A 14,436-nucleotide genomic window follows, 5' to 3' on the forward strand; every position below is an offset into this window, starting at 1 on the left:
TCCACTGTGTTTTATCAAGGGCAGGGTCAATGCAGCTAGCTATCAGGAGATTTTGGAGCACTTCATGCTTCCATCTGCTGAAAAGCTTTATGGAGATGAAGTTTTCGTTTTTCAGCACGACCTGGCACCTGCTCACAGTGCCAAAACCACTGGTAAATGGTTTACTGACCATGGTATTACTGTGCTCAATTGGCCTGCCAACTCTCCTGACCTGAACCCCATAGAGAATCTGTGGGATATTGTGAAGAGAAAGTTGAGAGACGCAAGCACAACGAGAAGAGGTGCATCCTGGGCCTCCATAACACCTCAGCAGTGCCACAGGCTGATTGCCTCCATGCCACGCCGCATTGAAGCAGTCATTTCTGCAAAAGGATTCCCGACCAAGTATTGAGTGCATAACTGAACATAATTATTTGAAGGTTGACTTTTTTTGTATTAAAAACACTTTTCTTTTATTGGTCGGATGAAATATGCTAATTTTTTTTAATAGGAATTTTGGGTTTTCATGAGCTGTATGCCAAAATCATCAGTATTAAAACAATAAAAGACCTGAAATATTTCAGTTGGTGTGCAATGAATCTAAAATATATGAAAGTTTAATTTTTTATCATTACATTATGGAAAATTATGAACTTTTTCACAATATGCTAATTTTTTGAGAAGGACCTATATATATATATATATATATATATATATATATATATTTTTTTTTTTTTTTTTTTTTTTTTTGTTTTTTTTTGTTTTGTTTTGTTTTTTTTTTTTTTTTTGTTTTTTTTTGTTTTGAATTGTATTGTGAAAAACAAACAATGAAACAAATTACTGCTAATGCTCTGGAGAAATCTTTTGAGGTGTGATATTTGATAGCGTAGTCCAAAAAGCCACAGACAATCTATGAAACACTGATAAAGCCCTCTGCTGTGGCTATGTGTCTTGGCATGCGTGGTGAGTAAATAGTGAGCTAGTATAGACACAATAAGATATTCAGAGTCAATTGATTGATAGGATAAATGGAAATTGCAAATGGAAAGCTCTTCTTCTCTGTATTGGAGGGGACTTGAATGGGCAGTGACACTTTCACCAAGCTGGACATCAAACTAAGAGAGACAGGATTTTCATGGGATAATTGTATGTACTGATGGTGCAGGTGTAAAGGTAGGTAAAAACAAGGACCTCAAGGTGTTAGAAGTGGCTTCTCATGATAGGTTTACACACTGCATCATCGCCCATCACCTTACAGATCCAGATTGGCTGTGTTTACTTGGCATCTATATTAGAAAAGTTTAACATATTTAATCTGACAATACAAGGGCCAAACACAAACATCCTAATTAATTATTCTACATCAGCTAAGCAGGCATACTTGATTTATTATTTCTCTGGGTCTGTTCACTATTTGCTGGGTTAAGCCTCTGCACCAATAGATGCTCCTCAGTAAAAAAAGAGCTGAAGTGAGACACACTCCTGTCTTGTTTCTGTTGTACCCATGCACCAATAGAAGCTCAATAAGAAGCTCACCCCATCTTCAATTGTTCTCAAAACATATACTGGTGAAAAAGTAAGACTACTGGGTGTGCTGCCTGTGGTAGTACTATATAATGACCGGACCGAGTCTGAATGATCACTGATCTTGAGAAACACTGCCTCCGTATTTCAGGGCAGTATTGGCACCATTAAATCTCTCAAAGGGTGATTGTACTTAAATATGGCATAATTCCATGAATTGACAAGGTCAATTCAGTGCCATAAACCATTCAACCAATTAGTCACAAATAAGTTGTATTTGCTAGAGGAAATCGGAGTACTGTCCCAAGTAAACTAGAGTTCATGGTCAGTGCCTGTCAAACATGACACAGACTGTATGGGCACTTCAAGGTCTCCATCCTGAACTACAACTGATTAATCAAGCCAATTTGTCAACCAGACAAATACAAGTTCTGGCAAGAAACTCTAGATGGCACAGTCCAATAGATCGAACTCAGTACGACATAATGACATCATTATCACATGGCACAGCTGATTGGTTCTCTCCTGTATTGGTAGCCAATGAGCTCGCTGCTCAACATTTAAATACTTGGCAGTGTTTGCTGTAGCAGTGGCAGCGCACTTTAGAAACGTCTGAAATCAACATCTAAGATAAGTAAATGCTCTTTTAATTCATATTGCTGTGTGTATTGTGTGGTTTGCCTAATAGAATTAAAAAATGAGCAACCATAAACAAGGTCAAATAAGTGTCATGTTAGCAGTTTGCATCGAATGCAGGATTGAAATATTACACATATTAGCAGCAGCATTTACACATTAGTGATGCAAAGTCCGATTTGTTTCTGCGAACCGGTTCTTTTCAGACAGATTGGCTCATTGAACCAGTTCAAAAAGCCAATTCATCCATTCCTGACATCATCAAACAAAAGCGTCTCTATGCATTTCTTTTCTAAAAACTGTGCATCGTTGTATCAATTAAAACTTCTAATAAGTCATTTGTGTCAACATATTGAAACATTCAAAAAATAAAGTTATTTGTGTGAAAACATATTGCTGATTATTACCATATAATTTACTCAATTTAATGGTAAACGTTCATTTCACAGTTTCATTCATGGATCCTTTTTGTCAGATACGATTGACTGACCAATACTGACTAGCCTAACTTGGATAAGATTCCTAAAAGTTTCCCACCTACAGCACTCATTACAGACATTGATGCACAAATGTGAATATGTTCTACATGTCTACAGTATAAAGAATAAATAAACCTAGTCTTATAAACTCATTGATTTCACTTAAGCAACTTTAAATATAATATGCATGCACAATAAACTATTGTAAAATGTATTTACATCACTCGACAGAAAGGTTTTTGCAGGTTTTAATAAAATGTATATTAATAACAGTCATAATAAGCATATTTCCAGTACGCGCCTCAGGCTTGCACAGTATCGTCAACTCACTCACATAGACTCACTCATCAGAATCTTCGTAATCCTCTGCAAACTTCACTACAGCTCATTCAGTTCTTGTTCAGTCCTCGGTAATCCTCAGCAAACTTCGACAGTTGGTTGAACAGACTCAATCTTTTTGAGTTGGACGTGCTACTTCGGCTGTGTGTCCTGCGTCATCAACCCAGAATCAAAGTTCTATTCAGTTCGATTTGTGAACCGGAAACAAACATCACTATTATGCATCTGTGTTTATACAACTTGAACAAACACAGTCTAGAGCATGAAATCTCTCTAAGGACACGCCGATAGTAACAGACATAAAAACAAGCTAAATTAAATAAGCAGTCTTGTGTATGCATTTCATCCGGGGTTGCTATATTCAGTGGCATAAACTCAATGTCACGTTTGTTTAAATCTAAGGTTGATGTTTCATTACCTGTGCTGAGTGTGCGGTCGATTTCAGCTGCATGCAGCGTCAAACGCACATGCTTCTATTGTTCCTAATGGCTCTATACAATTAGAGAGCCACACACATGACTGTAAAGCACTTTAGGTGTACAGCAGTACACAATAAAGCACTATATAAATGCATCTTTCATTCATTCATTCATTCATTCATGACATTTGCTCAGGTGGGTGCTGGGGTCTTATCTATCAGATTGCAACACATATTCTTGTTAACACTTGTGAACATTACACATAGTGTGAGTCAGATTAGAGTTAAGCCAGTTGGCATGGTAGCCCAAGCACATATAGCCCATAGGCCACTAGTGTTAGGCCGGTCAGCGTGGTAGCCCAGGCACACATAGATAGTTATGCATGCGGTTCACATGGCTTTTCGGAGACAGCAGCAGTACATATATCTTGGCATAGATCTGCCTTGTGGGGGGTGTCTTGTTCTATCCCTGTCTGTTAATTTTCATGTGTGTTTCATGCAGCCATTATATCCTCATACTCAGCAACATTCACATATTGGCTTGTATTGTTCATTTCTGTGTCTCCTGCATTGGGGCTATTCATATATGTTATACAGTATGTGCAGGAGCAATATTCCTTACATGCTCACAGCAGCATGTTGTGGATGTATTGGTAGTAGCAAATAGAGTTGAGCCGGATACTCGGCTGAAATGAGTATCCGGTACGGATAAAGCACTTTTGCCGAGTACAAGTATTATATGAGTAATACGAGTCAATATCTGTGCTCGGATTAAATAAAGATTCTCATTGGGTTGCTGACCGTGTCTGCGTTCTGTGATAGGCTAGTCACAGTGCCCCTCCCCTACACACATACAGATTTATTGTGTTGCTGTGTCACGCTCTGCTCACTCACACACAGAACACTGAGAGGAGAACAGCGCTCTCTCTCTCTCTGTCTCTCACTCAGTCACTCAGGTTCGCGGGTCTTTTCCGTTAACGTTTAGGTGTTCTTCAGCTTCAGGTTTGTTTTTTTACTTTGGTTTGTAGTACTTACTTATTAACCAGTAGAGTTTTGGTAAACGTGGGGTTTGTTTAGACGTGGCGCTTGGTAGAATGCGACTCGCGTTGCGTCTCTGCCTGTCAGAGATTTTTTTTTCTTTTTTAAACGTCAGCTGGCTCTAACCAGTTTTTTTACTTCACGCACTGAGTGACACTTATTTCTTGCTGTATTTCATAAAAAATAAATAAAGGTAGTTGTGGTATATAAAACTATATTACAAATTAATTAGCTACACACACGCACACACACACATACCTGGTGTGGAAATAAACAACAATAAAAAAGAACCAAAAAAAAAAAATCACACTGATTATAAAAAAATTAAAAGTTAAAAAAAGAAAGTTATGTTGAGATGAAAACTCTTGTTCATTACATTTAACTTCATAATTGCAACCGCATGTGTTGTATTCATGTGTTGCAAAACTTCGTTTGTTATCGTGATCAAAACCATTAATCTGAAGCTCAATGCTGATGCTGTCATGTAAATAGTTTTCTAATCAGCAATAAATATAACAATTTCTGATCAACCCCTATCAATTGCATGCTTAAAATAACATACCGGTTAGAGCCCCGCCCATTTTAAGTTAACCAGACCCACTTTCGGGTTAGGCCTCACCCAGTCCGAGTACAGATACAGATACAGATAATTCATATGGTTACCAGATACAGATACAGATAATGCTGTACTCGCTCATCCCTAGTAGCAAGTCTCTGTACTTGCTCTGCAGCAGCAGCGTAGCAGATCTATTCCACCAAGACCAAATACATTAACATTTTCATCTATATTACCACGTAAACCACTCTGAGAGAGGCATGACAAAAATATACTTAAAGGTGGACTTAGCAGATGTCTATGTCCACATAGAATGGAAGATGACTATCAAAATGAATAAGAATCTTTCTTCTTACAGCAGGGAGGTGTTTAGAGTAGCTTTGGCTCCAGCCCTCTAGTAGTAGTAGTAGTAGCCCTTTATTGTCACTAGTCACAAGTACCAGCGAAATTAGCCATCAACCTGTCCATACATACATACTTGTATCTACAAGTGCTCCTGTAGCTCAAGTGGTAGAGCATTGCGTTACGAAGCGCAAGGTTAGGGGTTTGATCCCCGGGAACACATGATAGGTAAAAATTGATAGCCTGAATGCACTGTAAGTCGCTTTGGATAAAAGCGTCTGCTAAATGCATAAATTTATTTATTTATTTATTTAATTTACATATACACAACATACATACAATATGACAAGTGAATGCATAAATTTATTTATTTATTTATTTATTTATTTTTGGCGCATAACATGAGGAAGGGGAGGAGAAAAAAATTACCCCCAGACTATGCTCCTTTGGGAGTACAGTGTGAGAACAGGAAAAACACCTCAGCAACAAAAGCACATAATCAATACAGTATAAACACACGACTTTGCAACAGGGGAGGGGAAGAGGGGTGTCGCGGTAATCCAGCAGCCATCCGGTCCTGCAGCCATTCTCTGCGCTGGTCACAGACCCGCTTGTCAGACTGGCGGTACAAAGCGGCGAAGGCGAGGGATGTGGGGTGGGGGGTGCATGCATATCTGTATATGTGTGTGTATGTGTGTGTGTATGTATGTAAAAGTTCTTTTATGTAGGCCTGGAGAGTTGCTACTCCTGGCATCAAATCTAGGTGCCTCAGTCCGCAGGAATGTGATACCAATACACAGCAAGTTGCATTGGAGACAACCTTGATCAGGTCCCAGACAGAGTCAACTATCAGGAGGTGTCTGTGGAAGTGGGGGTAGTAACGCAAAAGCGTCTTACTGCAGTGCTCTTCCGGGGGAGTTGTTACTCCAACGGCGGCCTTGGCCGAGGCCAGTGCTGGTTGAGGGGAGCCGAAAGTAGATAAGATTAGGGTTGTTTGGTCTTGGGGTCGAGTAGCCGCATTCCAATTTACACGAATACTCTCTTAGTCCATTCTGGTCCCAAATTGATCCATTTGCCTTTGCAAAGCCGTGAGCTTCTCCGTGATGTTATTCATATTGCGGTTAATAGTCTCAGTCTCAGTGCTGACCGCTCTGCCCTCTGCTCCAATCACAACGGGCAGCCCTGTGAGGTTTTGGACAGCTGTTCCCGTTTTCTGAATTGAGCAACACTCTAGCTAACTCTAGCAACACACAATCGATCAAATCCTTCAAGGAGTGCCTGGAACCCTATCTATCTTGATGACATAACTGTCATAGGGTGCTACAGATGCAACTGGAAAAATGTGGACTCAAAGCCAAATGGGACAACTGTGATTTCCTGAAGTCCAGTGTCAGGATGCTCCAAAGCCACAAAGGGTCTCTTAGTTCAGATCCATCCAAGGGTTTGTGGACTATAACAACAAGCTGCTCAAATGCAGTGCTGGGCATAATTTTTTGGTGGGCACACATATATATTGTCACACCCATGGTAATCTCTGTGTTCCTGTCTTGTGTTTTTTCTCCTCATGTGCCTTCCACATCCTAGTTTCCCCCCATGTTTGATTATGCCCTTATTTGGTTCTTCCTGTTCCTATTAAGTTCCATTTGTTTCAGCTGTGTCTTGTTAAGTCCCTCTTTCTGTTCTGTTTACTTAAGCCCTGTGTCTAGCATCCTGTGTCTAACGTCCATTCTCCAGTGCTACATGTGAGTTCCAGCCTGTGTGTCTTTATTTGGTTAAATTAAGCTTGTTCTAGGTATATACTCTGTCAACTCCGCGCTCCTCGTTCTCTCACAGTAGGCACAGCGTGACATATATATGTATATGTAGTACATACAGTACATATACATTGTTGAAATCATTGTGGTACATCCAGTTAGAATGTAGTACAAGGCAGACGTTTCTTCTTTAACATTTATTCTCCACAAGTATATTACATCATGGAGGAATTTTACGTAAATCCTGAAACATCTACATTTATGTAAAGCATGTAATCCACGTAGCATCTTAACATTCAGTGATTCATGTTCATGACTTGAGAGAATACTGGTACTCCCACAAACCAAAGGGTGTGAATCAACTGAGAAATATGCTTTCATGCATTAGAATCCTTCAGAAGCAACACAGATAAAATGTTGTTTCATGCTAATGTTATAAAAATAGAACAAATAAATATAATAATATTGATAGGACTACTTATTTACAGCAGGGTTGTTACCATTATAGATACATAGGGACAAGCCGCTTCCATTAATTCCATTCTATTATTTAATTTTTATTAATATTAATTTATTATTTAATGGCTTCATCTGTGGCCATTTTTAAGTCTAAATTAAAAACCTATCTGTTCGATAAGGCTTTTAATTCTGTTTGAAGCACTCTTTTTATCCTTGTTCTATATATTTTATATATTGCTGCATGTTATGATGTTTATCTTTTCTTTTTCTCTACTTGTTCTTGGTTTTACTGTTTTTATTTTTCATTTTGTTATGGCTATTTTTAGCTTTTCTGTTGTAAAGCACATTGGTCAACTCTGGTTGTAATAAATAGTGCTATATAAATAAAATTACCATTGCCATTAATTCAATAATTGGCATAAGGCAAAAATATAACTGCCTGTTTTTTTTTTATTATTCAGTTTAATTATTCAATCCTTTATGTACATGTAAGGGTCTCTTTATTAACATACAACTGGAACAGCAGCTATGCTAATTATGTCTCTATTTTTTTCTCTGTTTCAAACTAGGAAATGCATAAGCTTCAGTCTGGATCCAGCTCTTACGAAGACCTGAGATGAACAAACACTGGATGCCAACCCCCAGAAGACCTCTGACCTGCACACATTTCCGGTCGATGATTCGTGCCTAGAGTTTGGGCAGGCTGACTCCCAGGTAATCCTGAGGCCCTGGCCTGGCTACATTCCCAAGGTTCCCACTACTCCCTTCAGGGATCAGGTGGTGAGCCTGCAAGCGCTGCCCCTGGAGGAGGCAGACCCAGCCCTAGCTTTGCTTTGTCCCGTCCGAGCCTTGAGATGCTACATAGACCAGACACAAAGGTTTAGGACCTCAGACCAGCTCTTTGTCTGTTATGGAGGGTGGCAGAAGGGGAAGGCCATCTCTAAGCAGAGGATGGCCCACTGGATTGTGGATGCTATCTCCCTGGCTTATCAGGCACAGGGTGTACCCTGCCCGCTCAGGTTGCAAGCTCACTTTACTAGAATTGTTGCATTCTCCTGGGTGCTGGCTCGTGGTGCCTCGCTGACAGATATTTGTAGAACTGCGGGCTGGGCGACCCCCAACACGTTCACTAGATTCTATAGCCTTCGTGTGGACCATTCGAGTGGCCCTCCTGTGTTCTCACCTCAAACGGGTAGAGGCACTGAGAGGCCCCGGTTAGTGTCGGCTTGCTATAACTGCTCTAGAGTGTCGATTATGTGGACTGTGTGGCCTCGGTTGGTGTAGGCTTGATATTGTTGATCTAGAGTGTTTAAATTTTTTAAACTTTTGGGATCATTAGAAGGCTAGGTTCCATATGTGAAACCTAAGTGGATCCCGTATGTGTAAAGTCCACAGTATAGCCTCAGAGACTGTGTTTCCCCAGCAGACTTCTGCCATTTCCAAGAGGGTTACAATCTCCTCCAATCTTCCATATGCACCTAAACTGATGTTCATATGTGTATTTGCTTCCGAAACTTCCTTTGGGAAGGATGGGGCTTCCGCAACGTTCTTGTTCCAAGTGGAACGGGTATGTTTTCCCAGTTTTATCCAATCTAAGTGGGTAGGGCTATGACAACAGTGAATGGTCTTCTTGTTGCGAGCCCCGGCCTACACCAAAAAGGGGCACAGGCGGCTCGCAAAGGACACTGGAGGGGGAAGCATCCATGGTGCTTTTGTAGGGTATCCGAATTTGTCGGTCACCGATGTGACGTCGAGTGTGAATGACTGAAAGGGAACGTCTCGGTTACATATGTAACCCTCGTCCCCCGAAGGAGGAAACGGAGACGTCACGTCCCGTCGCCACGGCTGATGTACCACCGCTGAGCGGCCGGGTCACCAGCCTGGCTCCTCAGCGAAAACCTGGTATGCGTTGCACCTGCTGCCATTTTATGCTCACACTGTGATCAGCGGCAGCTGGATGCAATAATCGCATGCCAATGTCCATTGGCTCGTTTAGTTTACAATCGAAGTAGATTGGTCTCTTTAAGCGAGATCCCAATTCGTCGGTCACCGACGTGACGTCTTCAGGGAACGAGGGTTACACACATATCCGAGACATTCTTAAGCTGTTTTTGGAGATTTCTGTGCAAGGCCAGTGTCTTGCAGATATTAGTTCCAACCCTAACCAAACAGACCTGCTTGTAATTTCAAATCCTTAAAACGATAATTATTATTCAGGTGTGTGACGATTAGGTTTGAAATGAAAATGTGTCCAAGCAGAGTTTTCTATCCCTGTGTTAGGAGCATAGTAGTTGTAACTTTAGTGATCTCAAGATATGTCACACAACGTAGGACTATACAACTGGCTGGCTGGTGATGGGTTGTTCAGTTTTCCCCATCCTGTTCACAGCTGTTTGAGGTTATTCTGATTGGTGCAAAACAGCTGCATGGATTTTGTAAAAGCCTTGTCAAAGACTTCAGAATTAAAAATGTTTTGTGTAACTTTTTTTTATTCCCAAGAGAGTAACCACCACAAAATGTGTGTGATTACTGTAAATGCAGTGGCAAGGATGGATAGCAAGGCCAGTAGTTACATCAAGAAGTTTGTAAACTTGCAGTGTTTTCTTTCAGATGTGGAATCATTTGAAAGAAATGCCAACAGATACCAGTGAAGTCCATCACCCTGGGCTACAAACAGGAGAAGATGGGAGTGGTTTATTGGAATTGAGAGACCAGTAGGTCAGGAAAAGTGTAGCAGGTTGTGAACAATGCAGTTTCAAGTCTGAAGGATTGAGGGTTTAATAGGAAATTCCAGTCAGTAAGAGCAGGCTTTAGAATGGAAATGGCCCTTAAATGGTGGTTAGCAGCCTCCAGTAATCAAAAAAAAAAGGTTTCTGATTAGAACAGTCAGCCAGTTGCAGAGACGACTCATCTGATAAGGTGGACATGTGGAAGGTACCTCAGGCTAAGCTAAGTTTTCTATAAAAAGCTACTGATCTCACCCTTCCAAGCCCAGGTAATTTTCCTTGGTGGTATGGCACAGAAGAAAAACTGTCCCCTCTGTGAGGGCCCTAGAACAAATTTTAAGCTTATGTTGGCTGGTTGCTTTGGGCCAGTTCGAATCCTGCTCGGAGCAAGCGAACGTAGTAAAACCAGTACTGGCAGTACAAGGAAAGTACTGGAGGTGACAATCAGGTTCTGTGCTAATTAGCTGCCCTGCAGAGTTTAACTCCAAGCCTAAACAGAGACTCCTGTACATGATATTCAGGGTCTTGAGAGTTACAGGCTTGTGAGTTTGATCATGGTTTGAGCTAAAATCTATAGGGCAGTGGCCCTCTAGGGCAGCATTTGAGGACCCCTGGTGTAAAGACAAAAGTCTTAACACATGGTTTGTTTCTTTTTAGAGAAAGTTCATAAAGGTTCATTCCATGCTCTGGCACAGTTAGCGATCACATTATATGAGTACCAGTCCAAACAATGCCTGAGCCCACCATGTCAAGCACGCCTGGTTATAGTGTGAACTGACAAGACTTTAGGGGTCGGTTCAGATCAAGTGTGAGTACACCCTTCATCTGTCTATCTGAGTTTTACACAGTGCATAATGTGTGTTTTTTTTTTAACATACTAATGTTATATTTGTTGCATGCAGCCATTCCATGAAAAAAGTCTTTCCATGAGAGGAATAAGTTAATATTTGGTGACTTGGCTGTCAGGTGCAGAGAGGTCAATAAAGTGCATGTGATGACCTGTAAGGGAGAAATGTCTTGCTGGGAAGTGAAGAATGAGAAATAATGTAATAGTGGCATCTCTGACCATTGTCCTACCACCAGGAGAATTTCTAGGCTTAATGGGGTGAAATATCTACGAAGGATTGCTCCCATGATGACCCACAGATGGACCGAAGGCAATGGTGCAACAGGTAATAATACCTTTGTCAGCTGCCTGTGCAATTAATTTTTTTTTTTAATGGCAAGTAATGCATGGCAATCGACCTTTATGGATGACCAAAATTTGTGAGAGAGCAGTAAACCGGATTTCACTAGAGCCTCTGATTCCATACACAGACCATTTGGGTCATTCAACCACATCTACACATTTCTGTTCATCTACAGGATATGGTTTTAGGCTTTTGTCACATAATAGAACCAGCCTTGTTAAAGCAACACAGAAACTTTTATATATCAGGGTCAAAACCTGTTGGGACTTTTGTGTTTGTACAAACCAACTCAAGGGGTACACAGAAATACACAGAACATTAGCAGGAAACTTGAAAGAACAGTGTGATCATAGTGCAGTGTGTTGATTGATATCAGGTGAGATAACATGGTTACACTCCAAACTTAAGATTATGTTTGACTGATTAAAACCTTGTTGGGATTCCATTAATCAGAATGTCTGAACAAACAAATCATTAGATGCCACCAGGTCAACTCATCACTCAAGTTACCATCCTTGACTGACTTCTCAAAACATCACTCCAGACTCAACCAGATCTGAGATCGCACAGAACCAGACAATTCCCATTCAATGAACAATACAAGTGCAACATTACTGATTGATGGATAATTCAGGTTATAGTCCAAGAAATTGCAAGGATTTCATTCACCATTCTCTATTTACTAACCTGTGTGTATAACTACCGGTTTGACCTACATTATGAGACTAAATGTGCTAAAGTAAGATGTGTTCAGGTTTTAGGTCTCTACCCCTACATTATGAGGACATGCAGCTGTAAGTGATATAAGAGATTTGTTCTGTGCTGAATTAATTAAAGTTAAAAAATCTGCCAGTCTTGTTACTGTGCTAACAGCTAAGAATTTCCCAGATGCTGTGAAGACGGGCCTTATTAAGGTCCTTGATAGCAGTGGTTCTCAACTGCGGTCCTGGGGACCCACTGACCTGCAAATTTTGTATGTCTTATTTGTATGCCTTAGTTAACATTCTTGATTCAGATCATCAGCTCATTAAGAGAAATCTTTTTATGACAGTGTGTAACATAAGGGAGACATATAGGCAGGGTTGTATTTGTTTAAAATCATATATCATAACTCATAAATCATAGCATTTTACAAGGAACTACTTGAAAATAATTTATTTAATAATTTATAATCTGCTCCTGTAATCATATTGTGTGTAAAAAGAATAAAAGTTGTCTGCGTTTTACTGCACCACTGTTCATTTCAAATGGAAACCACAGTAAACTGTGTGTGTAGGTATGTGTTTTGAATTTTGCAAATGTAGGTAAAGGTAAATTTTTCCAATAAGCCTATTTCAAAATATAGATAGGAAAGGGACAATATTAGAGAGAGTACCATCACATGCTCATGTATGACTAATGGTTCATTTCCACTGAGCGGTACAGTTTGGTACAGTATGGTATGGTACGCAATTATTTCCGTTTCCACTGTCAGAAGTTGTGAACGGTACCAAAATAGCGAACCGTACCATATCACTTTTTTGGTACCTTTCCATTGGGATACCTAGCACAGCAGAGGGTACCAAAAGGGTGGAGCTAAACTCACAGCAGAACGTTGACTGGTTGACTAGAATTGTCACTTTTGCATGATACAAGGTGGATAAAGTGTCCTTCACTCGTTCCGCTCTGCTGTCCATGAGTGATGGTTATATTTTTTTGTGTTTGCGCACTCTGATGTAAATAAGACCATGTATTTTATAATTTTATATTTTCACACAGACAATAGCTGTTTCTCAATGTCTGTTCTTGTGGACTTGTGAAACGTCTTTGCCCAAAAACCTGCGTAATTTTCTAAATATTACTGTTATTGTGTCATGAAATGTAGTTTTAAGAGTTTATCAGGCAAGAATGTAATTGTTTAAAACTAAAATCTGTGGTTTATTTATAAAGACAGCGCCTATTTGAAAAGTTGCTATGCCGACTTTGGAACTCCAGGCAATCAGCGGGCACTCAGTGCTCATGTATCCACCAAGAGCAGCCTTAGCTCGGCTAGTCCTTCTGACATTAACAGCTGGCTCTGATGTCTCTGTAGTGAATAAACATACACAATTTGTTCAACACAGATACAGTTCGTTTTGGGTTGACTATATTGAACAGGCATTCATGGTCTCATGAATCTATTATTTGTTCCTGGTCATATCGTCTTGGCTGAGCACAAAGTTATGTTTAACTTTATATATTTAATTTGAACTTTACTGTAGTACAGCGCTGAACTGCTTGTATTTGTCTTTATTTCCTTTTATATAAGCCTCTTATACTTTGTACTTATACTTTTATAATGGCTATTGTTGTTCATTAAAACTGACATTTAACAAAAAGAGGCAGAGTTGTGCTTATTGTCGTGGTTCATCGTCGATTGCTACTTTCCCGGCATACACCACGCCTACCAAGGTTACTATTGGCAGTGGAAACACAAGCCTGATCAGGGTTACCCATAGTGAATCATACTGTACTGAACTGTACTGTACCATACCGCTAAGTGGAAATGAGACATACATCTTTTTTTTTTTCATTCATTAAAAACAGTATTTCCTGTGGATCCACCACTTTGATTTATCACTTTGGCATTCTTCACAATTACAGTGCATTTGCCACTTGCAAATATTTAACTGGCCTTATGACATTAGCGATCAACTTTCCTTGGATCTTTTGACATACACGAGGCTGTTGTACTATAAAAAAAATACTTGCAGTTTAAGTTTCAGAGCTCAAATATTCCTCCATTTTATTGCCATAATGACTAATCTACTTTCTCCACATTGTGGTAGACATTTGTATCAGAACACCTCCACAATAGCATAACTCCTTAATCCTTCCATAACCTGCTCAGCAGAGGTGAGCAGTGAGGTGACAGTGAGATGACAAGTCCTAGAGACACTGCACAAAAACAAAGCTTTTCCAACAAAAGGGGAAATTATCATGTTTTTGCTCTTAAAACATTACTGACATACAAGTGA

General features: G+C 40.0%; 1 protein-coding gene across 9 annotated transcripts in view; it reads right to left on the bottom strand.

The window, feature by feature from the left end:
• LOC109069345 (neurexin-1a-like) overlaps positions 1–14,436 on the bottom strand; it is a 174,196-nt gene that overhangs the window by 92,655 nt on the left and 67,105 nt on the right. The window lies entirely within an intron of this gene.

The sequence above is a fragment of the Cyprinus carpio genome, chromosome B13 (genome assembly GCF_018340385.1).
Source record: "Cyprinus carpio isolate SPL01 chromosome B13, ASM1834038v1, whole genome shotgun sequence".
NCBI lineage: Eukaryota > Metazoa > Chordata > Actinopteri > Cypriniformes > Cyprinidae > Cyprinus > Cyprinus carpio.